This window comes from Paroedura picta, chromosome 10 (genome assembly GCF_049243985.1).
Source record: "Paroedura picta isolate Pp20150507F chromosome 10, Ppicta_v3.0, whole genome shotgun sequence".
In the NCBI taxonomy this organism is placed as follows: Eukaryota; Metazoa; Chordata; class Lepidosauria; order Squamata; family Gekkonidae; genus Paroedura; species Paroedura picta.
This window is the reverse complement of record NC_135378.1, coordinates 44,059,304-44,083,840: the sequence shown is the minus strand read 5'-3', so window position 1 is coordinate 44,083,840 and position 24,537 is coordinate 44,059,304. Positions and strand designations below refer to the sequence as shown.

General features: G+C 45.4%; 1 protein-coding gene across 3 annotated transcripts in view; it reads left to right on the top strand.

The window, feature by feature from the left end:
- The window catches only part of PALLD (palladin, cytoskeletal associated protein), a 221,280-nt gene that overhangs the window by 125,634 nt on the left and 71,109 nt on the right, over positions 1-24,537 (top strand). The window lies entirely within an intron of this gene.

The following is a 24,537-nucleotide window of genomic DNA, read 5'->3' as shown; positions in this document are numbered from 1 at the left end:
ATACTGCTTTAATATAGGAACATTTCACGGCATAACTGTTGGTTGTAGATTTAAAAGCAAAATCAGGCAATATGAAAAACAGTGTAGTCACTGGATTTCAAGGATCTCAGTTATGCTGCCTGAAAAGACTGGAATGAATTTCCTATTCCTTTTGCCAAAAGCAAATGCCACAGAATAAGCATAGTTCTGAAACTTGCAATACTTTACCAACTAGATTAATGAGTGCTTTGTGTTGGGAGTTTTCCCTTGCCATATTGTAGCCTCTGTGCATTGTAAATTATTGATAGCGTAAGATGAGCAACAGCAGCTGTGCTATAAATGCATCTAATGTTCTGGCACAGATGGTTGTTATGTCAGTGTTGTCTGCAGGGTTGCCAGTCTCCAGGTAGAGAATACAACAAACAAAACTGAGGTACACAGTAAATGGAAAATACACTTATGACTGTCTTGATGAGGCTGTAAATCCTTGGTATTGCCATTTGGAAACTACATGTGCAAAAGCAAAGTCAACCTCCAGAGGGCAGTATGAAGGAGATCCAGAGAAAATGGACAACTGCGGAAATGGCCCTACTCTATGTATGAGTGCTTAAGAATCTGAACATCCCTGGATCTCTGGCACCCTCAGTCTGAGAAGAAGAGCAGACAGTAACATGTCATTTTAAGGTTGAACCATTATAAAGCACACCAAGTAGACTTTTTTCTCCAGGGCATATATGTTTCCATTTGTTTATGTGTCAACTTAGAATTGGGGGAAAAACTCATGGTGTTCCGTTTTTCAAGAACAATATCATTTTTTAAACAAAAGAATGTAGTCAAAGTAAGCTTGCAATCATTTATTTGAAACGGGAAACAAATTATGAGACTTTTAAAATCACATACGTCCTCTATGCTTAAATGTATAAGCCATTCGTTCCTCCATTAGATAATGTTTCAGGCTTCTGTTTGCTGACGGTGATGCTTATAATTGCCTGACTCATTTTAATATCTTTAAGGTGAATTTTTAAAAAGGCGCTTGATCTGTTGTAATAGCTTGCGATTTCATCCTACCATAGCCTTTGCAAATGTACTGATTAGATTGTTAACAAAAGGGAATAATATGATACATATCAAACAAAACAACAAAAGGTTTTGTAAAAGAAAAAAGAATCTGTTTGCATGATTTCACTACATGAATACAATCAGCTATTACAGTCATTGAGAGTATCCATGGCAACACTGGGACTTTTGCAATTTGTTGCTGGGCCCACCCATCACTCCGGCCACACACTCGACTTGATTTTTGGCGCTGGGATAGAGGTGGATCTGGGTACAGCTCTAGCTGTGCCGTGGTCAGACCACTATGCCCTGCGGGCCCGGCTCAAGATACCACCCCCCCAGTTGGGTGGCGGGCGCATTCTAGCTTGCCTGCGGAGACTCATGGATCCAATTGGATTCTGGAATGCTCTGCGGGACCCGATGCCTCCTGCCGACTCACTAGCAGCCTTGGTGGCGGACTGGCAGTCCCGCCTGACAGCTGCTATAGATGAGATCGCCCCTAAACGTCCTCTCTGCCCTCGACTCAAATGGGCTCCCTGGTATACTGGGGAGCTCCAGGAGAAGAAAAGGGAAGTGAGACGACTGGAGCGAGTGTGGCGAGAGACCCGCGATGAAGCTACGAGAACATCTTATCGCACGCTTATGAGGGTGTATGAGATGGCAGTGAAAGTGGCAAAACGTGAATTTTTTGCCGCAGAAATCACGTCTGCAAGCTCTCGCCTGGCCCAATTATTTAGGGTAGTTAGATCTCTTACTGCCCTTGAGGGACGCCAAAATAGTAGCAAATTGGAACTCGGCCGTGAGGCATTAGCAAGCTATTTTGCGGACAAAATCTCATCTCTCTGCCGCGATCTTCCTGCCACAGTTAATACAGTAAATGAACTGGAGGCCTGTTGGCCACCTTGGGAAGTGACGTTTGATGGCTTCAGACGGCTCTCCTTATCCGAAATGGACAAGTTGCTAGGCTCGGTTAGGGTGACCACTTGCCCCCTTGACCCCTGTCCATCATGGCTCCTCAAGGGAGCTGGCCAGAAGATAGGAGGCCAGCTCAGGGACATTTCAACCTCTCCCTGGAGTCCGGGGAGTTCCCTGAGCAGCTGAAGGGGGCAGTGGTTCACCCTCTCCTGAAGAGATCCACGCTGGATCCGCGGGACTTGGCGTGTCGCACTTGGCATTCCTGGGCAAGGTGGTTGAAAGGGCCGCAGCAGACCGGCTCCTGGCATTCTTGGAAGAAACTTCGGTACTCGATCCATATCAGTCTGGCTTTCGACCTGGCCACGGGGTGGAGACGGTGTTGGTCGCCCTGTTGGATGACCTCTGTCGCCAGCTGGATAGGGGCGGGTCGGCAGTGCTGGTTCTTCTGGACCTGTCGGCCGTTTTCGACATTGTGGACCACGAGCTGTTGGCCCACCGCCTTGCCAGCATGGGGATACAGGGTGCAGCGTTACACTGGATACGCTCCTTTCTCCAGGACCGGATCCAGAGGGTAGCAGTGGGGGATGAGTTCTCGCGCTCCTATAGACACCCTTGCGGGGTCCCCCAGGGCGCGGTCCTCTCCCCCACATTATTCAACATCTTTATGCGCCCTCTGGCCCAGCTGGTATGGAGTTTTGGACTGGGTTGCCACCAGTACGCTGATGACACCCAGCTCTATCTCCTCATGGACGGCCACCCGGACTCGCCCCCCGGAACCATTTGCCAGATGTTTGGAAGCAGTGACGGAATGGTTTGAGCAGAGTCGCCTGAAACTCAACCCCTCCAAGACGGAGGTCCTGTGGCTGGGACGTAGGGGGCGGGACCAGGAAGCTCGCTTACCCACCCTGGCAGGGACGCAACTCACCATCACGTCCCAGGCCAGGAATTTGGGTGTGACCATTGAAGCCTCCCTGACTTTGGAGACGCAGATCAAAAAAGTAGCGGGCCAGGCGTTTTTCCACCTTCACCAGGCCCGACTACTAGTGCCCTACCTGTCCCCCGAACACTTAGCCACAGTGATCCACGCAATGGTCATCTCCAGAATAGATTTCTGTAACTCACTCTACGCGGGCCTTCCCTTGTCCTTGATCCGGAAACTTCAGCTAGTGCAAAACGCAGCTGCTAGGGTCCTCACTGGCACACCTTGGAGGGCCCACATCCAGCCAGTGCTGAGGCAGCTGCACTGGTTGCCAATTGCTGCCCGGATCCGGTTCAAGGTTCTGGTTTTAACCTTCAAGGCTTTACGCGAGTTGGGACCCACATACCTGAGGGACCGCCTATCGCCCTATGTCTCTCACAGGGCCTTGCGCTCTGTGGGTGAAAATCTGCTGGTCATTCCCAGCCCTAGGGAAGCACGCCTGGCCTCAACCAGGGCCAGGGCCAGGGCCAGGGCCAGGGCCTTTTTGGTCCTGGCCCCGACCTGGTGGAATGAGCTCCCGGGAGAGCTGCAGGCCCTGCGGGATCTTTCAATGTTCCACAGGGCCTGCAAAACGGGGCTGATAATATAGATCTATGCCCCCCCCCCGGGGACTCGGGATTCGGACCTGAAGTAAAACATCATCAGGACCTCCTCTCCAACCGCTAGTAGCGGGAGGGGGGGAAGTTGAGCTGCCGTTCTTGCCATGCTGGTAATATTTGGTAATGTTATTATTGTTTTAATGAGGTTTTAATGCGGATTTTGGGTTGCTGTTACCCGCCATGAGCCGCAAGGGAGTGGCGGGAAATAATAATAACAATAACAATAATAATAATAATAATATTTCTTTTATTTAACTCATTTATACCTTGCCTCTCCTCCCGGTGAGGATCCAAAGTGGCTTGCATTGTTCCCCTCTTCTCTATTTTATCCTCAATGGGGCTGCTAGAAGCCATTTGTGCACAGAACTCAAGTTACTAAAACACTTCTGCCAAATGGCTGGCCTTCTTATTTGGGAGTAGGAAGAAACAGAGTACTTTCATAAAATGTATTGGAAAGCAGCGTTAGCCCACAGTGCATCCATTAACCTCCGGTTCAGACATGACTATATTTAAGGTAGCCAGTCTCAAGGTGGAGCCTGGATATCCCATGGAATTAAAATGGCTGCTTTGCAGTATGGACTCTGCAATGCCACATGAGCAGCTGGTCTCTTATTGCACTTAAGGAGGGAAGCTTGTTCCTATAAATGTTTAAAGGTAAAGGTATCCCCTGTGCAAGCACCGAGTAATGTCTGACCCGTGGGGTGACGCCCTCCAGCACTTAAAACGTGGTTAATTGTGTGTGCATTAAATGCCATCAAGTTACTTCCCAACTTAGGATGACCCTATGAATTGTTGCCCCCCCCCCCCCGCCGACTTCTTGAATTATTGACACAGATATGAACCCGGGAATCAGATCCTAGATCCTATGACATATTCAACCCAATAGAGTTTAAATCCTTTCCCCCTCTTCAATTTTAGCTATATTAGGCTCATGATGACTGCTCCAAATGTAATACTGCCAATCAATTTCACTGAATGAATTTCAGGTTCTATTATTTTCAGAGAGGATAATCTATGTTCACTCTTGACACTAATTCATAATTTTATACATCCCCAATATGTCCTCTCTGTAATCATCTTTTTTTACACTTGAGATCCCACTGCCTCTGTGTTTGTGTGTGTGTCTTTTCAGTCACTGCCAAGTGAGAGCGTTAAGGGAACCTTCTGCCTCACACTCATAACAGCATGATTTTACCGTATGACATAGTGTGAAGGTTGTAAAAAGAACACAGTAGTCTTTGAGAACATATTTTCCAAGCCAGAGCAGGCCCTGCAGAGCTGTAAACAATGGTGCATTATAATGTCTGTTCATGGGGTATCAGTGGGGGGTTCTTTCTTTTGCCAAGGCTACAAAGAAGCATCGTTTAGGTTTGGCAAAAAACTGAAATCAGAAATACTTTTCTCATGTGAAGGCTAGTCTCGTTGTTTTTTTAAGAAATGCATTCCTTTTCCACATTTATTTGTTCATAAAGGTTACAGTGGCTCTGCAACCTGTTCATGCAATACGAAATTACCAAGGCCCATGAATTAATATGACAAGCTCTGCCACAGGATTTTAACAAGGTTTATAGCTTTCTTCAAGATTTGAAACATATGTGCCAGTGCTGTGGCAAGATCACTGGGACATGAGTATTTCATTCATTTGGTGAAGAAATAAAGTAAAATATATAATTATAAATGATCCCTTACCAGAATTTATGTCAGCAGTGGGACACCTCCTGCCAGAAAAGCCTCCTCTTGTTCATCTATTCTGGAGCAAGCATTTTTTTAAAAAAACTATTCTTACAGCTTTGTTTTCCCCTGCAGAACCACAAACATTCACAATTTTACAAATCTGGTCCATTCATTATCTCATGCTGCTTTATGTGTTCATAAAAAGAGTATACCTGTGCATTAAAATATGTGAGTGATCATCTCTCAGGGATAAAGTCAGGGCTGCCTGTTTGGATTCTCTATGAATTAATGTCACCTGGTACGTTGCACAGAGAGACCCACTGTCTTTCACTTAACGTATCTGTGGAGAAAGCTGTTTTGGAAAACTTTTTGTTGCTTGTTGGGATGACTTGCAGTTTCAGTATTCATATTTATTTATTTATGTTTAGTTCTTATATACCACCTCTCTTGACCAAGTCGCCTGTTCCAAGAGGTAGGAATATTTAAAAAAAACAACTAAAAATTATGTCAGCTGCATCACTATGTCAGTTCCAGAGAAAACTCCAAAATGACATAGGGTAGCTCCAGAAATTGTTGAAAATTCCATGGTGATTCCTAAAGTTACTCTGTAGTAAAACCATGGAGTTCTGGTAATTCCTAAGGATACTTTTTGCTACTTCTGAGTTTTCCCTGGAAGTGACATAAAAATACAGCCTAAGTTGCCCACCCTCCCATACCAGGCAACCTGATGACCCTAGCGAGGTGGTTAAATTAGAGTTCTGTGGTCAGATGCTGCTCGTGATGTAGACAAGAGTACTTTATCCCAATTCTTTCCTTCCATTGTTCTACACGTAAGATACAGCTTAATTTTTGTGACTGACCATTTTAGTGCAATGATGGGCACTTGTTGTAAGGAACCAAAATAGTTCTTCAGAAGACACATTGCCTAAACCTCAACCTTTTAACACTGGTTTCCTCCTGTTTATTCTTGGCTTCCCTCCAGCTTTAAAACAGGGTTGGACATATGCAGATAGGTCCATCAGCAGCTACTAGCCACAATGACTAATGGGAAACCACTGTAGTTGGAGGCATCTAAGCTCTGAATATCAATGTTTGTTTGGCTGTGAAATAGCTTTGCTGGATTAAATGAACCACTGATTTTGTTCAGCAGTGTTTTTCTTATTTATTTATTTTTATTTTATTTGGGGATTTATACACCACCCCTCCCAGCAGGGCGGTTTCCAACATTTATAAAAACCAATAAAAGGTAAAGGTATCCTCTGTGCAAGCACTGGGTCATGTCTGACTCTTGGGGTGACGCCCTCTAGCGTTTTCATGGCAGACTCAATACGGGGTGGTTTGCCAGTGCCTTCCCCAGTCATGACCGTTTACCCCCCAGCAAGCTGGGTACTCATTTTACTGACCTCGGAAGGATGGAAGGCTGAGTCAACCTTGAGCCGGCTGCTGGTATCGAACTCCCAGCCTCATGGGCAGAGCTTCAGACTGCATATCTGCTGTTTACCATTCTGTGCCACAAGAGGCTCTTTTAAAACCAATACATAGTCATAAATACATTCTCATAAACATTAGCATCAACATTAAATTCAAACCAAAGAGACAGCTCATGCCTCTATATTGAGGCTTCAGGAGGGGGGTACAGAATATAGAGGGTGCTCCATCAATGTTTTCATCCAGTATTGTCATGAAGTTCATTGGCCCAAACAAAATGTTTGATGGAAAAGCTCCATCTTGCAAGCCCTATGGAACTGGGTCAGTTTTGTCAGGGTCCTCAGCTCTACCAGGAGTTCATTCCACCAGGTGGGGGCAAAAACTGAAAAGTCCCTGGCCCTAGTTGAGGCCAGATGTACCATCTTTGGGCCAGGGATCACCAATTTACTGGAAATGGATTATTATAATGTCCTTTGAGGGGTCAAATATACTGGGCCCAGACTTCAGATGGAATTAAAGATTAAAAAATAGAATTAAAGGTTAACCCCAACACTTTGAAACTAATCCAGAATTCAACTGCAAGCCAAAGCAATTGCCTCTTGGCAAGCTGGATATAGGCCCTCCATGGAATTCATATGAGGACTTGTGCCTTCTGGACCAGGTACAGTTTTCAGATCAGCATCAAGGAAAGGCCTGCATTATAGAAATCTAATCTGGAGGTGACTGTCACATAGATCACTGTGGCTAGGTGTTCCAGAGCCAGGTAGGGCTCTAGTAGATTTGCCTGGTGGAGATGGTAAAATGGCAGCTGAGCTACCTGTACCTCCACTGATAAGAAGGCATCAAAGATCACACCCAGTGTTCCAGTGTTCTTATGATTAATGCTTTGGTGACACTTTTTAAAAAAAGCAATAGAGGTGGTTCTTATTAGATATATGATCCAGCCAACTGTAGTGAATATATCCACCACAATAACATAGCCAACATTGCTTTTCTTTTTAGATTTTACTATGGACATCTTAAAGAGAGGATTGAATAGACATATGTTGTAGAAGTCCGCGATTAGCTATTATCTACAACAGTGGTCCCCAACCTTTTTATCACTGAGGACCGGTCAACGCTTGACAATTTTACTGAGGCCCGGTGGGGGGGTAGTCTTTTGCTGAGGGACGTCGCTGCTGCCTGAGCCCCTGCTCCGCTTGCTTTCCCACCAGCTCCCCTGACTTCCCACCGCCTGCTGGGGGCGCTGCCAGCAGCAGCTGCGCAGTGCCACACCGAGGGGGAGCCCTAACCATGGCAGCCAGTGGAGAGCACCAAAGGTGAGTCGGCGGCAGAGTGGCAGGGCAGCCCCCGAGGCAGCAGCTGGGGAGGAGGATGAGGAAGAGCCGCGGCCCGGTACCAAATGGTCTACGGACCGGTACCGGTCCCTGGACCGGGGGTTGGGGACCACTGATCTACAACATAAAGATGTCTCAGGCAGTGATGCTCTGTATTCTTGGTACTTGGGGATTACAGTGGGAAGGTTTCTAGTGTCTGACCCCATTTATGGGCCTCCTGACGGCACTGGTTGTGGTTACAGAGTGTTGGAGTAGAATAGATGAACACAGAGTGTTTGACTAGATTTTCGTATCTTTTGTCTACTTTGAAAAGACCAGAATTTTTCAGGTAGAGAGGGACTCTCCCTATGGAGAAAATAGAGTCCACAGACTTAATAAGTAATGCTATCCTAATTTGGTTTACATTGACTCTTTATTTACTATATCAATTAAAATTGGTGTCCAGTGTTGCTATTATAAGGCCTATTATACCATTCCTTTGCTCTTGACCTTTGATGGTGTGTCATCCATCTGGCATCAGGCATTTGACCAATTACTGGGTTTTATATTTTCAGTTGGATGACTTTTATTTTTGCTCCTTCTTTCCAGTATACAATGTGTGCAGTGGACATTAGTTATATCCTGCACCCTTTGAAATTATATAGTGCATTCTACCCTATATGCAGACAAAAGGGCATTAAGATCATGGGTAGGGTGGCCATGGTCTACCAACCAGTGGGAGAAAAGGGAGACAAGCATTGGTGACAGCATAACAGCACTACCAAGAAACCCCAAAAGTAACATCACACCTGTCTCAGAATCACCATTTTAGTACTTGAGTTCTGTTAAAATTATTTAGAAACAGTTTTTGTCTAGGCCGGAAAAATGGTAGAAAATAAGAGTTCGGTGTGAGAATTGAAGGCATTTCTGAAGTTCCATCTGAACAAGCACAGAAGTCATGCATTTTGTGTTCATACATGTCTACCTGATCACATTTTATACTATCTCATATAGCAAATAACAAGCTGTAGTTGACATATGATTTTTACTCTATAAGCTGAATTTTAGTTCAATAAATATGTATGAATAGTCAAAGCAGTATTTTATTCTTGCTCCAGGCTTTCCCTTTAAATTTCAGTAATACTAATCAGGACTTAAAACTCTGAACATTTCCATATAACGAACTAAGAAATATATTTTGCAGTTATCCAGCACCATTGTTGAAAATATGTGGTTTGATAAAGCTGAATATATATGGAGCTTCTTGACTACAGTTTAGGTCTATCTTATTAATGTGTGATCCTGCAACAATGTCCGTGAGTCATACCCTTTCAATAGCCAGTAACCTATACAGATGACCCCATTCCTTGGGCAACGTGAGTTCAATTCTACTTCACTGGAAGTTCCGGTGAGTGATTCCTCTTTCTATTTTAGTAGAAGTAAACTCTTGCTCTTGCTATTCTTACCCAAATGCTTTCCTAGTGTGAAAGCTCTTATCAGTGTGGCAAAAGGAACAGCACAAAACTAAAGAAGGCCATCAATTCTTTTGGAACTCAGTATATTTCTGAGACACTACATTAGCAAGGATCTGATTAGACTTCAGTTTTTTTGTTGATTCTTCTATAAATGTTCAGAGTGGTTTTTCATCAGGCTTTTTTGCTCATGCAATCATCATATCTTTGCCTCTCTGAGAACTGAATGAAATTGACTGACCATTAGCTTTCTAATGTGAAAGTATAAGATACACCCACTCATAAAGAGTATATTCAGGCTCTAATACAGCCCTTTTTAACCTTATGACCATGGAGGTACCCCTTAAATATTTTTCCAGCTTCAAAGTACCCTGGAAGTGATGTCAGCTAGCCATACCTCCCTGTGACATACTTCAGAAACTGCATGTCATGACCCACCCAGGTGAGGGCTGGAGATCTCCCAGAAGAGCTTCCCTCCAGCCATCCCAAGAGATTTGATGAGCCAGTAGGTACACCCAAATGCAATGACCCCATGGTCAACAGTCAATATGATATAATGGTTAGAATGGCAGTGTTGCACTGAGGAGGACCAGGTACAAATGCCCGTTCTACCATGAAACTCAGTGGGATGACATGCTGGCATCCTAGCCTCCTTTATATGATTGCTAAGAAGATAAAATGGAGGAGAAGGAACCACATACGCAGCAGCAAGATTGTGAAGGTGATGAGAATAAGAGAGATTGAAATATTTTTACTGCTGCAGAATGTTACAGAGATGTTTAAAAACAACTGTGAAGGATTTCACCTCCACTTACTCTCTTCATGAAGGTTATCTGTGGAATTCTAGTACTTAAGTCAAACTGGGATGTCCCATTTACTAACAACAGCAAAGACTTGTGCATAAAGGGAAGGAAACTGGGCAAGAGGCCAACTGTCTTCCTAATGAATCCATGACAACTAAGGATGTAATCAGACAACTGAACATTGGTCACTGATTGTTTCATAGCAGTGATGCAGGTTATCAACTCTAGTGTAGTATACTCATCTGTCAGGAATACCCAGTCCTGATGGAACCGTCAGACAAGTGGTGGAAATGTTAGAATACATCCTATAAAAGAGGCTTCTTTTTAAATGGGGAAGGCCTGCCCACAATAAATTGAACAGGAGGGACCACAGGATCTGGCAAAAGATACCATTTTTCCTGCAAAAGAAAGCAGTTGAGATTTCCCTAGATTCTGAGTCAGCACAAAAGGTAGGGTTCTGTAGCCTGTTGTAAATGGCTAGTCTGATACGATGAGCTTCACTAACATTGACCAGCCAGCTGGAAGCAGTTTTAGAAGTAAATAGAATGGAGGTACAGAGGGTGGTGACTAAGGCATGGCTGGATGAGGCCTGCCAACCTTAGCAGATGAACCAAAATCCAGGTGGATGTGGCCCAGGACCAGTGCAGTGGGTCAAGAATGATTGGCTGTCACAGCCTCTTTGGGGGCAGTGGTATACTTCTGGGCTAACATTGGCCAGGTCCAAATGCCAGGTCAGCCTTTCAAAGAGGTATTCCAGAGGAGCCTGAGGTATGCAGAGCTGGGAGCCAGTCAGCTTAGCCATGGTTGAAGAAGGAGTTATGCAAAGTCATTGTTTGTAACCCCAGAAAGAGTGATTAAGGACTGTTTCCTTGCAACTTTACTAGAGATAAGTTTGGAGAAGGAGATAAGATAGACAAATGCTCCACCACAAGCCTTCTGGGCTCTCTGCTGGCCCAGGTATTCCGAGCCCCGATTGCATATGACTTCTCTCACATTACCAAGTGCAAAGAACACTATACAGATATTGCCTTTCAAAATAGTCAAGCTTGATTCAAGCACAGCTTGAAGGCAGAAAATGAGGGCTAAATATACCTGTGTGAACATTTATACCTATATGCTCACATTGGGGATTCAGAGTCTAGATTGGAGTCCTCCTGGTCCAAAAAGTCTAATGGACAACAAACCTCATTGTAGCCCAAACAAGACAATTAAAGCAGGTGATGGGAGAAATTACACCAACTTTGGCAATCATTTGCACCTCTCAAGAGAGGTGGTACTCACCTTTACCACTGTTGTCCATCAAGAACCTATAGCAGATAAATGTATCAATGTTGTCTGACATTTTCTTCATTGTTGTCATGAAAGCCAAATACTGTAACATTAAAATAATCAATCAGCAATACAACTGGATTATAGGGAAAATGTGATATGACTTGTAACGGGAAACATCATGAATTACAACCGAGCATTGGAAATTATATGGCAAGGAATATGCTTCCTAGTCATGGTGAGGAAAAGCAACATATACATTGTTACCAGTCTGGGCTTTAAAGAGTTGGCTAACTATAAATATAAATAAGTTAGTCTAAATTATTTTATTGTTCCAAAACACAAGAATTGGCTTGGCTTTTAGGTATCTGGTGTTTCCTGCTGTCTGTTGACTAAGATCCTTATCAGTTATGTAAATTGCTGGACTGAGGGGATTCTAGCCTGAGAAGACAAAAGTCCCGCCAGACCTTTTCCCCCCTGGCCACCTCCTGTGCTTCCATGGCACGGAGGTGCCTCTGGGTGAAGTACGGCCCCTCGAGGGGAATGACTGGAATGTAGGGGTCCACAGCTCCTGCTTTCAATCAGCCCTCCTTGACAGCACTGATCACATTTTGGAACTGCATCTGACTCTTGCAGCATGGGGGAGTGGGGTTTGGGTTATAAGAGAGCGAGGCACTGACATTTCAGTGTTTGTTTCTGTGTAAGACTGGATGAACCAGGAGAAATGAAGGGAAATCATTGTTGCATCCCCTCTGCTGTTTGGAAAGAAATCTAACAAATGAGATTGGTTTTGCTCTACTCCCCTGCACCCCTGAAGTTGTCGAAATGCCAGGAACAGAGGTAGGGCTGAGGCTCAGTGGTGCAGCATCTGGTTTGCATACAGAAGGTCCTTGTTCATTATTCCCGCATTGATCTAGTTTTAAAAAACCATGTAGTAAAGTGGGTGATCCTTATCCTTACCACGATACTCTGGAGAACCACTGCCCATTAGAGTAGACAATACTAGCCTTAATGCAGGGGTAGTCAACCTGTGGTCCTCCAGATGTTCATGGACTACATTTGCTGGCAGGGGCTCATGGGAATTGTAGTCCATGAACATCTGGAGGACCACAGGTTGACTACCCCTGCCTTTATGGACCAATGCTGGGACTCTGTATAAGGCACCATGGATTGTGTGTGAATCCTAGGACACATCCCAGAATTCTCTGAAACACCCATAAGGTCATTCTAGCAAGGCATTACTTGTTCCTCATTATGCTGCATATTTGTTGGATATATTCATGATACTGTTTACTAACTCACTGCTAATTTACTCCTTTTCTGTACTCTGGTGATTCCTATTTCATTGTCTGAGGAAGTGTGCATGTGCACAAAAGCTCACTCCTTGGATAACTTTGTTGGTCTTAAAGATGCCACTGGACTCAAATTTTGGTATACTCATAGGGCGTTCTGTTCCAGACATGCAGTATTTCTTTGTCCAGATTGGTGTCAGAGGAATCAAATTCTACAATCTCTTTCCCCTACACAATTGCCTTGTTAAATCTTGGCTTTAGGTGCTGTGTTGACTGTTACATCTATTTATGGGTATATAATTTTATTTTATTTTTAGAAATATTAGGAGGGGTTATACCTAGCCTCTGAAAACTGATCAACCCAGAAATGATTGATTTCTCTTTCAGATGCCTCTTACATTTGTGTTACAGTGACAAATCTGTTTAAGTTCTGTTTACTCAGTTAAGTTAAAGTTCTGTTTACTCAGAACTTATTTTCTCCCCCCCCCCCCCCACACACACGAAAAAACACCCCATTTCAATTCCTACCACAAACTTTGAATGATGCTGCAGATGAATTGATGTTACAGGGTAGCTGTGCATCTTTAATCCTTGAAACATTATCTTTAAGCAGTTATGGCTAGACTACAAAGAAACTAAGCTATGATAAGAATTCCAAAGGGATGACAGGTTAGTCCGCAGCAGCACAGATTAATAGGTATTATCCAGAACTGTAAGGACTGAGCCTACACCCACCCCACAACGAGTTGGGAGAATCGGCTATACAATTTCCGGCTGCAGATGCGGAGGCCACTTGCAATCCTTCCCCCACATACTAAAATCTGGGCACATCACACATAGAGAGAGGTGTTTGGCTAGCTAGCTCTTTGCATGCTGTGATAGATTCCCATGCCGGGAATGCTTAGTGCAGGGGAACTCTGAAAGGTGAGTTCATCCCCAAAATCTGCAATGGTACAGTCCATTTGGTGGCCTCAATGCTCAGATCTCCCATTCCCTCTTCAAGTCTGCAGGATCAGACGAAAAACTTATTTCAGCAGAATCTTTCGTGGACTGGAGGGCACTCCCCCCCCCCCGCCCCGAAGCAGCTACAGACCTAGCTGTAGGCCGGTGTGTCATGTTAGTCTTTAAATTATCACAAGTTTTTAGCTGATTTCCCGCACACGCACACGTACCGCTCCCACCCCCACCCTCCGGGGAGGTTTCTGGGTTAAGCAACCAGACTGTACGGCATGAAAAGGAAAAGCCCTGTTTTGTGCTCCTTCCAGCGCATGCCGCAGAGCAAGCTTTCCAAACCGCTGAAAGCTCCCCGTTGACCCGCTGATTTCCAAAAGGAAAGCCCCTCCATAAATGGGCATAAGCGCGGCGTGATTGGCTTGCGAGCGGCAGGGGAGGCTGAGTCAGAGTGACCTGCCTCAAGGCAGACGGGGCGGGCGGCAGGCAGGCAGGGAGGGAGGAAGGCAGGCGCACAGCTTCGCCCCAGGGCTTCAGCGAGACACAAGAACCGTTCCCGCAACCAAATAAGGAAGTCGGAGTCCGGGTGTTTCAGAATACGAGCATGTTCAGGGTTTGGGGGAAGCGAAGAGTGAATGTTCCTGCAGCGAAGTGCTGCAGAAACCCACCTGCCCCTCTGTCCTCGCTCAGCCGCTGTCAGTAGCCTTCATTGGAGTCCAGCGGCCCCTTGGAGAGCGACAGCGTTTTATGCAGGGCTTACATCTTCGCGTGCATGGCATCCTTCAGCTGAAGAACGGTGCTTGCACACGGAAGCTTATGCCTTGAATAAAACTGCACTCAGACTTTGTCCTGCTGCTTCAGATCAACACAGTGACCCACCTGAATCTCGCAGTAATTTTGATAAGCCTCACCTTTTCTCAGTGGACTTTGCTCTTGTGGCAGAAAAATGAACGTCAGGAGCTTTGAGGCCAAGGTGGTGTGTGTGTGTGTGTGTGGGGGGGGTTGTTCCCCCCCAGCCATCTGAAAAACTCCATCAGCACTTTTTCTTATATTGTGTTTTCATGACTTGTTGGGTGGTTGACAGATCATCCATGAAACACAGCCTCTCTGTTTCTGAGTAGAAAGAGGAACAACAGGGGAGGTGCCAAAGATTGCCCTTGCCAATTTTTTTGCTGTATTTAAATGTTTGGATGCTGTTTATGCAGCGCTGCTTTTGGAGAACATGAAGTGGATGGAAAGCAATAATTATTTTTAAAATGAGATGGCAGATAATGCTGGAGCAATGGGGAACAGTGTTTAGGGTATCAGATTCTAGTCCCAAGGTCTCATGAAACTCACAGACTTTGGGCCATTTACTATTTCTTTGCAAAATCTACTGCTTGCTAGCCCTGTAAGTTACAGTGAACACGTGTACAAAGGTACATTTGTTTGTAGAAAGAGCCAAAATGCATTCACGTGTACATTGATGGGTGGGAAATCACTTAATCTGGGTTTTTAAAAAAGATGGCACTTAGCTTTTGCCAGGCATTCTGGTGCCTGAGGGGTGGAGGTGTGTGGGTCAAGGGACTGGAGTCCAGAGTGCATCCAGTGGTGAAGCTGAAGGCAGAGCCCAGCAAACCAGAGGAGCAGAGCCAGTTTGGAATAGTGGCTAGAGCAGCCTTTTTCAACCTTTTGACCATGGAGGAGCCCCGTCAATACTTTTTCAGGCTTCAAGGAGCCTCAGAAGTGGTGTTAGATGGCCACTGCTCCCTGCCACACCCCTGGAAGTGACATAACAGGCAGTCTCAGGGAAGACTGAGAGGGGAGAGACAGGAAATGGCATGCAGGCTCCACTCCCTCCTAGGTGTAGAAACCATGAGAGAACCCTCTCAAGTTTGGAAGGGGAGAAATGGAAGCAGCTATTTCCATAGCTTGTGGCTAAGTCTGTTAACGCAGGAGGGGAAAGGCTGCGGACTCCCTTCAGAGCTCCCATGGACCCTTGGGGACCCATAGATCCCAGGTTGGCAATCTCTGGGTTAAAGTGTCAGACTAGGGTCTGGAAGACCCATGTTTTAATCTGCATTCTACCACAGAAACTTGCTGTGTACATTTGGTCTACTCACACACTCTTTCAACCTGATCTGGTGGTGGTTGTATGTTATAAACCTTTTTGGATCCTCAGTGGGGAGAAAAGCAGAGTATAAATGTGTATGTTAAGTGCTGTCAGGACACAGAAGGTTTATGGTAACCCCAGTAAGGGGCTTTTGGGGCCAGTAGAAAGCAGAAGTAGTTTACCATTGCCTTCAACTTCCTTGGTGTTCTCCCTTCCAAGTAATCCTGCTTGGCTTCTGAGATTTGGTAAGATCGGGGTATACCATGCTTCCTTCACTCCAAGCTGTCTAAAGCTGTCTGTTTACCTAAGGTGTGCTACTCAGAAAAATAGCTGGGCACGAGGAAGGGAGCCAGCCTTCCCCTTGGTTGTTTAGCAATTGGCCCAAAAGTAAAATGGGAGGGAGGTGAGGCTGTTTTTTCCTGATCAGTTGGTATCCTATATATCCAAGATATCCTAAACTAGATTATACAAAATGCAGTATTTTTTTTCATTCCTGTGCAAACAGACATAAACAGACAAAAAAATGTAGTGCAGGCAAAGCTTTTAAATTAGGAAAGTTGGGAACCAAGCATTTGCTTCATGCTTTTTAATTATCTTGATTAGATTTGTTTGAGAGTTGTTGTTGTTAGGTGCAAAGTTGTGTCCGACCCATCGTGACCCCATGGACAAGTTAACATGCAACAAAATTCCATTTTACAACCCCAGCATTGGGTTAGTGGGAAAAGACATGAAAACTTGTCTTTGGGTTGATATGCCTTTAGGTTGACAGCTAGATAGAAACTATTCATATTGTCCCATTATAGTTTCGAGCTAGGGTCCATGGGAGTGACCACCTGTCCCATTTTGTTTCCTGAAGAGCCTGATAACTTGCTTGGCATCTCTGGACCCAGAGAGATCTGGCTGGTCTTGCCTGGAGTCAGGGCCTTTTCGGCCTTGGCTTCTGCCTGGTGGAACATGCGGCCAATAGCGATACGGACCCTGATGGAACTATCAAAGTTCCACAGGCCCGTCAACTGGCATTCTTTCATGACGCCTACAGTTGAGGCCAAGATGACTTAACACCTATAGGTCTCCCTCCTCTCCATATCCTTTCCCCTTGTCTATTTATTTCTGGAATTTATATACCACCCCTCTCGAACCAGCCAAATCGGAGTGGTTTTTTGGCTTCCCCTCATTTCAGGGCATATCTCAGTACTGATAACCAGAAAATAGCCTGTTATACAATGTTGTGGGTAAAAATTGTGAAGTCCCAATTTTTTTTACAGTATTTTATCTTTTTATTGAAATGGTTTTAATATGTAAATTCATGCTGTAAATCGCCCTGAGCCCATTTGCAGGGAGGAGTGGTCTAGAAATTAAGTTATAAATGAATAAAACATATCCCACTATAAAAGCAGATTGCTAAATTTAGGGGGTGGGGATGAGTCAGAAGAAATAGTTTGTTTCTGTATTCTTCTGTGCCTCACACTTTCAACAATGTGACTGACTTGAGTTTATCGACTCTGTGGAGATGATATGCTGAGTAATGTTCAGTGACATTAGAGGAAGATAATTAGCAAGTGGAGCTGAACAGAACACTACCTAGATGGGGGGCAGGGGGCGCTATACTTACCATTTTCCCTTACCAGCTACCATTTTTAATTGTATAATTTCATCAAGAACCTAATCTCTACTGAAATGGTGTACTAAGAAACTCATCGCTTATGAACTATGATGTAGTTTTGTGCAGGCTAAGAACTCTCATTAGATACTTCAGAATCACACCTTGGGATTTCAGAATATGTAATATAAGATAATAATATTTTTAAAATGTGTATCCTGCCCTTACGCAACGCTGAGGGCAGGTAACTGCAATAAAATAACATACAGATTTAAAATGTAAAACATTTACAATCTAGTTAAAATAGCTAACTGCCTGTCATGCCTGCGTCTCCGCCACCACCGCCGGAGGACTCGTCTGCATTCGCACCGGCCCCACCGGGAACATCTGTGCCTGTGCCACCCACAGTGCTACCACTTTTGCCAGAACATGTGGCTGAGGGGGCGAAGCTGAGTGTTGAGGAGTTGGGGTGTGATCGATGCAATCTGAGCCTCCGGCGGGATGAGTAACCAGGAGGACACCCTGCCCTTTGTCCCAGCAACAACTATATCAGCACCAGCACCTCAGTCCAGCCCAGACAGCTCACCGGAGCACAGGAGACAGTGCCAGCAAGTGGGTTTGACAGCATGCTGGCAAAGTGCCCGGTTGATGGCACGCTGTCAAGGAAGAGGCCCCTGCTGCAGGCATTTCAGTGGATGACGTCTGAGGCCACAGGTATGGCCAGTTAGCAGGTTGCACTTAAGTGGGGTGGCAGCTATGCTTCCTCATGGGTACAGTCTGAACACAGACCCCACCCATCACCTTGCTCTCAGTTCTTGCCTCGACCTCACTTCAGAGAAGCTCTGCTGGACTGTCTACTGGTTCCTAACCTGCTTTCAGTTTCTGGACATAAGCTCTTGGTACTCGGACTTCTGACTCTACTCTCAAGCTCAGCTGCTTCCCTGACTACTCTCTGGACTACTGACTCAGCTTCTGACCTGTCTCGCTCCACAACCACACTCCCACCTCACCACCTGGACTCAGACCTCGTTGGCCGGTAATTAGAACTCAGACTGGACTTTGGCTCCGCTTTTGGCGCACGTTTTGAGTCTCAGCTTGCTGGATGAGGGTGTTGAGACTCGGACTATGCTGGGGCACCTGGGCAGGGCAGCACATCTGGCACCCACCACCACAAACTGTGCTTGCAGTGCAGCTCATCCCAGCTGGAATGCAGCAGCAGGTGACTGACCTGGATGCCTGGAGCAGTAGGTGGCTGACCTGGCTGCCGGCAACCAAGCGGTGGAGATGTGGGTGCAGTCACTTATGATGGCTATATTAACACAACGGACTGGGGAGGTGGCAGCTGCTGTCTCTCATAGTCCTTTCTGCCCGCTTAAGGCGCCAGAGAAATTTGACAGGTTCTGCAAGGTCTATCAGAACTTTTTGGCCCAGGTGAAAATGTTCATGGGGGTGAGGCCTGTGAGTTCCCAACTGGGCAAGCCAAGGTCAGTTTTACTGACAACTTGTTAAAGGGACCAGCAGCTTGCTGGGCTAATCCCCTGTTGATTGCTGATGCACCAGAACTCTCGAGCTTCCCACCCTTTGCCACCAAGCTGGAAGAGACATTTGGCAATGCCCAGAAAGTGGTCCACACAAGCCAGAGCATACAACAGCTGTGCCAAGGGACCAGGTTAATCTTGGACTATGCCACAGAGTTCCAGTTTCTCGCCTAGGACCTGGACTGGAAAGAGCCTGCCCTGGTCGACTCGTTCGTGCCAGGGCTCACCAATGAGGTCCTGGACAAGCTGACCCTTGTGGACTGGCTGTGCTTCCTGTGGGAGTTAATGCAGCTGTGCTTCCTCATCAATAATTGTTTGGAGGAATGTTGCTTGGCTCAGGCTGGGCCATGTGCTCGCTCTCGGGGGAACCAGCCCCTGCCACGTTCCTGTGCTCCAAAGTTACCGCCTCCTCCAGAGTTGGGAGAGCTGCTGCAGTTGGGAAGCACCTGGCTGAGTTGAAGCCCAGTGAGAAGCTGAGCCGGCATCAATACAATTTGTGCCTGTATTGTGGGGGGCTGGAGCACTATGTAAGACAATGTCTGGGTGTGGAGTGGAGTACCTACATGACATGCAGAAGGTCCTGAGTTCAGTCCTCACCATCTCCAGTCAAAAGGATTAGTTAGTAGATGATGCAGCCTCCATCTGAGACCCTGGAGAGCCACTGCCAGACAGAGCAGACATGGCTGAGCTTGGTAGGCCCATTGTCTGATTCAGTATAAGGCAGCTTCATGTGTTCATATGTGTTCACTCAACCCTAAGGTTGATTAACAAACTGTCAGGGGCATCAGCCCATCAGCCAATGCTACTGTCTAGCAGGTTGTTACACCCAACAGATTGTTGAACAGCTCAAGTGCTGTGTGAAAAGCACCCATGGGCTATCTGTGGCTGTGATTAGCCCACCTCTGTTCTACACAGTTCATTTTATGCCCTTTGAACTTATGAAATGGAAGTTATAACAGCATAGGTTTTGCTTTCTTAACCTCACATTACAAGTCTAAGCATCATACTGTAATGGTGTTAGTAAGATCTGGGGACATTTAAATCATTATAACAGGTCAATTGTGTGTGTGATTACCTTGCATGCTAGCACATAGTTTAAATTCTTCCAGTGAAGGCACAATGTTGACACTTCTTTTGAACATAACCCAATAGGAACCATGACTTGGGCTTAGTTTCCATGGTTGTCAATACAGCACAGACTGAACTCTATGAAGTGTGCTCAGTAATCCTCATTGACCTTAGCTGAAGATGCAATAAATCAGAAGTTGCAACAACAACTTAGAACAGCACCTTACTTTCTTTGGTCAATTTAGAAGAACATTTATCCGTTTCTAGCATCTGAAAAGATTAATTTTTTCTAGTGCTTGCATTGCTCCTAGGCTACAATATTGGCATTGCAATCCTAAACAGAGTAACACATTTCTAAACCCATTTGATTTCAAGGGATTTAGAAATGCTGTAACTCTGCTCAGGACAGCACAATAAGCATGGTTGCTTAAAATGTGGAATAAGGAATTACTACCAAGTAAATGACTAAGATGAATTTTTTAAAGAAACTTGAGAGGGTATGAGCCTAAGGAAATACTGCAATGAAAGATCTATCACTAAAATGAAATTAATTGAACTGCCTTTAGTTGTTTAAGTTTCCATTCTCCAGGGAAACTGCTCATTCACAGAAAATGCTCTTCAGTATAGTGGCCATAAATAGAAAATACAGAGTTATGTATCTAGGTTTTTATATCATATCTCTCAGTTGCTATGGAGTAAAATTAATTCATCAATAATACTGAATTCACTCAAATGTAGCCTTGTTAGGTTGACGGAAAAAGTTAAATGCTTGGAATTTGAGTATCTTACAGCAACTGTCTTCAACCTATGGAACTGGACTAGGACAAGCCCCTAAGTTGCCATTTTTGCTATGTTTTCAAAAGACCCTGTGACAGTTTCTGCCCAGCCCCCCAGCTTGGAGACTGGGTCAGGAAGTTGTTCTTGTACTCCCTAGTTCCCCCAGGATGTGGGATGAGAAGTTCTTCAGAGATTCTTGCTACAACCTGTGGTTTGGGCCCTGTGGCTTCCCTAGCTCCTGGATGCTGCCCAGAGGTACAGCATCCAGGGTTTTGTTTGATCACATATATGATCAGACTAGACTGAAGGTAGGAATCAGTCAATATGTCTTAATTAAAAGCCAACTTTATTTTTGCATGACACATCTCTATAGTAAAAGACAGTTCCCAGTCTAGAAATGCAGGCTGAGAAAAGCCACTGAGACTTACAAATCCTGAGCATCTCCTTTGCCAGAGGTTTGCAGATGGGAGTGTTTCATGGAAAGGATGCTGGTCCTTCTACATACCTTCTCATGCAGTTCCACATGCAGCTGTGCAAACACATATAGAAGGGTCTCCCCCCCCCATTTGTATTCAAAAAGGCAGGATGTTCTCAAAAAGGAGAATACCACTTTAACACAAACATCCCAGGCTAACCCAATCTCATAAAATCTCAGAAGCTAAGCAGGGTTGACCTTGGCTAGTATTTGGATGGGTGACCTCAGTACCAGGGTCATGAGGCAGAGACAGGCAATGGCAAACCACCTCTGAACATCTCTTGCCTTGAAAACCCTATGGGGTCACCCCAAATGAATTGTGACTTTGTGACATTTTCCACCTATCACCTTGGTTTAGAATGTTCCTCAGAATTCAGTGAAAACACTGAACCACTCTTTAAAATGTGTACATATCAGTACAAAAACTACTGCAACCAGACCCCAACTTGCTTTCCTGTGGGCAAGGTTGTTGAGCTGATAGTTACTTTGAAGCTTTGGGCATACCTGGACATCTTTTACTTTTTTCAGTCTGCCTGAATAGGCAGAGACTGAACTTGTGGATTTAGCTGCTAAATTTTTTAAAGAAAAGCTGGATGTATTGACAGTAAAAAGTGGTGACGTTTGTAAGAGTAAAGTTCTTCCTTGCCTTCTATCTCTGGCTAACCCACTGTGCACCTAGCTATACAGTCACTAATGCTGTTTGATGTCATACTTGGACCTAAGAGATGCCATGAAAACTTACTGGGTGACCTTGGACAGTCATATCCTCAACCTAGCTCACAGGCTTAGTTTAAAAATGAAATGGAAAACAGCACAGTGATGGAAGCTGTTTTGGGTTCCCATGGGGGAGGATGGTAGGATAAAAATGATGAAATCAAATAAATACTGATTTAAAATGGCAGCCTCATCCTAACCATTTACTGGCTCTAATATTTTGGAAAAGCCAGCCTGGGCGGAGCGCTGTTTGGGACGTCTCTGGGTGTCCGGCTTGTGCTTCTGCCTGCTTGGGCCAATTTGGCCATGGCCACACCTGGATTCGGCCAGCCCCTGGAGCACCCACCTCCAGAAGCCAGCCGCAAGGTGCTGAGCCAACCTTACCACCAGACACTTCCTGGCCGGCGAGGAGGGCACTCCCATGGCTCCATATGTTCTCCGCTGCTTGACCCGACCACCAGCAACCATGCTGGCCCAACTGTCAGCGCACACATCACGCCACCCACCAGTGAGCCTGCAGCCTCTGATGGCCTGCGGTGGCCCGACCACCTCCAGCAATGTTCCATGGCCACCAGTACTGTGCTCCACTTGACTGCCGTGCCGCCAGCGCCTCAGGTATGTCGGCCGCTGCCTGCCCACTCTGACTGCGCACACCTCTAGCACCTGTTGCATTCCTGCATGCAACGGGCTTGATGGCTAGCATTTGTAATACTTTTACAATGCAGTTGCAGAAGCTAGACAACTTGTGAGGATCAGTGTTGTGTAATTTTGCCTGCTCTTTGCAGAAAGGTTTCAGAGAGTAGTAGGGGATAATTAATTGATCTTGTATCACTGGGATGTTCCCTGCAAAGTTCTGCGGATAGTAGATGTATTTTGTAGGATCCATTCTGCACAGCAACAACCACAATGGGCTGCTTTATGCTCTGCAGCTTTCTGTGTCTCCATGGGGGGACGCATTTCAGCACTGGATCTGCTCTGGCAGTGAAATATGTCCCCCTAGGCATCACAGCAGCAGCAGGATGGTTCTGCCAAGCAGAGGGGCACAGGAGGGGATATTTTGCAGGAAGGTGGGATTGCTCAGAATTCAATCCCACCTTCCTGCATAAGAAAACAAAATGCCCCAGTCCTTCCCCAGCACAGCGAAGTGCCGTGAAGCTGACTGGGGTATTTTTTGCTCCCTCTGGGCCACCATAAAGCAGGGAGGAGCCAGGCCTGAAAGGTCCAGGTCTTCCCTGTCTGTTTGGGCCTGCTGCAGGACAGGACCTGTTGGCCCTTGCAGCAGGCTAAAGGAACACGGATTCTCCCACATTCCCTTAGCCCAGGGCAACTGAGGACCTCATCCGTGGCAGACACCGGAAGGGGCCTGCCCAGTGGCTACGTCATGTGGAAGAGGGGATTAGCCCCGCTTCCCTATGACTACCCTCGGGCTTTTCTGCCCCTGTGGAATCCGCCTAGCTGACACTACTTAGGGAAGCAAAGAAGTTCAAGCTGTGTACTATTTATTTAATTTCATTGGATTTCTATTCTGGTCTGTATCAAGTGACCAGCTGTGGACCTGCAGGTTTCAACAGGATTGAATCCTTGATCATAAGCTTTTGGGGGGCTGAGTACTCTAAAGTGAGACACAGTAACAAGTCACCTGGCCAAGACAAAATGGAGTGAGTCAAGAACACCACAACAACAACTCAGCAAACACAAAAGAGTTATTTATTTTGATTAGAGTCCCTATCAAAACTCCTGTGAGGCTACTCCAGAATAAGTAATCTGATGACTGAAATATTAATACCATAGTTCTGCTCTGCAATGGGGGGGGGGGGTTGAGAACGGTGTGGGGTTTTTATCTCTTATTTATGTAACCCGTTACAAGATGGTTTGCCAGTAGCAAAGGGGAATGAATCGAACAAATAAATATAAACGAATAAATAGTAGGAAAGCTGTTCAGATGCTAAAGTTACAATCCCAAACACGTTTACTTGAGAATAAGACTTGCTTAAGGATAAGTCCTAATCATACTTATCTGCAAGCATCACATTGAATTTTGACCTAATTCTTTGTGAATATGTTTAGGTCCTTTTATAAAAGAATTCCTTTGCACACTTTCCTGGGAGTGATCCCCCCCCCCCCAGAACACAGTGAGTTTTACTTTTGAGTAAGGTGCAGAAGATTGCACTGGGTGCAGTTCATGAAAAATTCAGATGGAACTGCAGCATAATGGCTCCCTTTTTAGACTGCAAATTGAATGGGGCTGTTAAGTATCTGTTTTGTATGAACAAGGTTGCAATTTCGATGCCTGACACTGCCAGTTAAAATGGTCAGGTAGTAGGTGGTTTGAAAAGTGCTCTCTGACTGTCAAACTAGATGTTACAATGGCCATAGGTCCAACCCACCGCTATTTTAGCACTTAAAAAGGGAAGGGGGGTGGGACTAAATTTCCTAGTGGTGGTACACTGTGGGCCCAACAGGGAATCTTTTAAATGGCTAAATTCTCTAAAATGGTATAAGTTTGGCTCTTACATCTTGGAGAGCTGCAGCCAGTCAGA